The sequence below is a fragment of the Saccoglossus kowalevskii genome, chromosome 12 (assembly GCF_978046115.1).
Source record: "Saccoglossus kowalevskii chromosome 12, keSacKowa6.1, whole genome shotgun sequence".
NCBI lineage: Eukaryota > Metazoa > Hemichordata > Enteropneusta > Harrimaniidae > Saccoglossus > Saccoglossus kowalevskii.
Window position 1 is genome coordinate 14,722,537 of NC_140652.1, and position 3,294 is coordinate 14,725,830.

Sequence of the window (3,294 nt, forward strand, 5' to 3'; positions counted from 1 at the left end):
AGCCAATCATAACACTGTTACTAAGTGACATACAAGGCGTCAAAGGTGATTTCTTTAACAGAAGTATGACATATTCCCCGTCAAGGAGAAGACTGGTACACTCCCGATAAATTACTTATAAACAGTGTATACAAATTATTTTATTATTGTTATACCAGTATGAAAAATCGAACCGGCGGTAATCAGACTCCAAATTTTCATCTTTCTCCTCGTATGATGGGTTAACATTTAATATTTTCAGTTTGTCCCAGAATTTAGAAGGTATTTACATGCAACTAAAATGCGTTTTTTTATTGTCCTAGAATAAAAGATATATCAATTAAAAGGAGCGAGGACTGAATATGTGATTGTCTATAGTCTGCAGTTCCAGGTCACCTTGTCTGGCGATAATGCACGTTATCATATCAAGCATTGTCTTTCATAACAACACAACTATTTATGGTTTCAGGTGACGCTACATCTACATCGGATTGACAAAGTCAGCAATTTGTGTTACACTGTAAAACTATCGTAAATGTGTGCACATTTATATTTTATTCAGGTTGTGTGTGACACATTCAGGTATATAACATCACTAAATGCGGAAATGCTCGTCTAGTGTGTGTACTGCCACAAGCTATCTGGACAAACTATACTTGTCAAAGAGGATACTTGTCTTGCATCCAAGTATGTTTTATCCACTCATTCCTGATTTCACATGACTGTATTGTTTGTAAATATTCATAAATTAAGATTCAATTTAAAACGCAAGGTTGTGATTATTCATGTCACATACAGACTTTTACGCACGAGGCTTGTTGTAAACCAAAAATCACCAGAAACGTTAACAACGAATTTACAGATATCTAACTAATGTAATATCCATAACCACGAGTCATCAGTTGTAGTAATTACTGGCAAGAGACGACTAATTCCTTTTATATAAAGAAAACTGAGAAACATAATTTCACAGCCTTTTTTCGTAATAAAATATTGTCAAAACAACATACTACATGATATACTACATAATATCAATACCAATATAAACAACGAAATAATGTTACTCGTAAAATTACAGAGCCATATAGAACTATTTATGGAAGTGATAACTAGCAACATTAATCCGCAAGTTTAAGCTGGATACTATATTGCTTTTGTCCTAGAAATATATGAATGTACGAGAGCTTGCCGAAGGGATATTGGTCGGCAAATTGGCACGTTGATGAAATCCAAATAAATCCAAAAAAAATATTTCAAACCGTGATTATGGAATAAGCGTATAGTGATCAAATTCTTTTGAGGGTATCTCCAGCTTTGTGTTTAGAGGTTGTTTATTGGTTTCATTCATAATCACATGTATATACATCAAAACAATTGCATCTTGATTGATATCACTAATACAAATGTAAATTTGTATTAATGCTTTTTGAAAAAAAATTGCACTTGAAAAAAAATTTCAATCATAAATATTGACAGCAAAATCACATAAGCAAAAACATTGTTGTAAATACTCACATTTGGGTGCGTTCTATAGTTTAGTGATCAATTATATGTATATACAGAAGGATTAATAAAAAAACACGATTTGTGTTCAATTATGACGAACTTGTATTATGCAACAGCCATTAAACAGTCCTTCACATTGAACATAAACAATCACAAACACTGGGACATCTGTAAGAACAAAATAACGCATGCGACAGATTCTCTCCATTCGAAAAATGTATTGACATTGTATAAAGCTGGGTGATTGTAATAAACAATAAACTCAGCAGTAGCAACGAAATAGTGGCATGTATACTCTCTTATATCCGTCCCTTCGAGCCCTTTCGGGCCAAACCCTATTGTAATTGCTTTGGTTATTATTATTCCGCCGTTATTTCTAAGCGCTGTTACTTGAAAAATAATACTGTGATTGATTTGCTATTTCGCATGTTGATAAAGGGCTATGAGTTGTGGTGCATACCCCAAAACCAGCTATGTAGGTCACATGACCTGGCCGAAATCTTAGGTTGAACACAAACCGGAAGTGCTCAATTGCATCACTTTCTGAGAGTCTAAGAACTTCGTTTTTTGTGCGTGGCATCATTGGCTCATTTCTAGCAAATGTCAATACAATCTTTAGCGGTCATGTGACCTTGGCCGCCATATTGGGTTCACTGAAAATGAAAAAAAAAATTAAAAATCTTCTTCTTAAAAATGGCTCATTTATGTGATTAGAAATTTGCTTTTCAGCATCTATGGCCATAGCTTTAAAAAGTTACTGAAGCAGATTTTCTAAAATGGCTTCCTTTGGCAGCCATCTTGGATTTAGTAAAAAGTAAAATTAAGCTATAACTCATGAACAATTTGAAAGATTGTAACCAAAGTTGGCATACAACATCCGTTCAATGAGATGATTATGTGTTCATGAAAATGTTTCCCATGATTCAAGTGCATTTGGCGGCCATCTTGAATTTATCAAAAAAATGCAAAAAATCTCAAAAAAATTATACTCTTAAAAACTGCCCGCTTGTTTGATAAGCAATGTAGAATATGGCACCTATGTTGATAGCTCTGCAAAGTTACTGGAGCAGATTTGTGAAAAATGGCTTCCTTTGACAGCCATATTGAATTTAGTAAAAAGTGAAATTATGCTATAACTCATGTACAATTTACAAGATTAAAACCAAACTTTGGATACAACATTCATTCAATAAGATACTTATGTGTTCATAAAAATATTTCCCATGATTCAAATGGTTTTGGCGGCCATCTTGAATTTATCAAAAAAAAATTAAAAATATAAAAAAATCATCTTGTTAAAAACTACCGGCTTGTTTTACATGCAATTTATCATATAGTATCTCTGTTGATAGCTCTACAAAGTTACTGAAGCAGATTTTAAAAAATGGCTTCCTTTGGCAGACATCTTGGATTTAGTAAAAAGTGAAAGTTTGCAGTTTTTTTTTTAAATTCTGAAAATAGATATATGGTAGTTAGCCACAGGTTTATTTTTGAGCGGGATTTTTTGAAAAAGCAACCATCTTGATCTGATATTCATCTCGTAGACTTCATTATTAAGACTACATTTGTAGATTAGAGGATGAAAACCTATTGTTTAAAGCAATATAACATGTTTTTGTAGTTGCTGGATCATATATATTCATGTCAAATTGGTCATGTTCGTCACCTGCAGTAAGTTCATGAGCCTTAGGCTATAAGGCTCGAAACCCAGTCATTGCTGCTTTGCAGCTATATTTATTATTGTTTTACAAAAATATTTGCATTTAGTTCATGAATCAAAAACGTATTTGCATATCCATCTGGTATTTA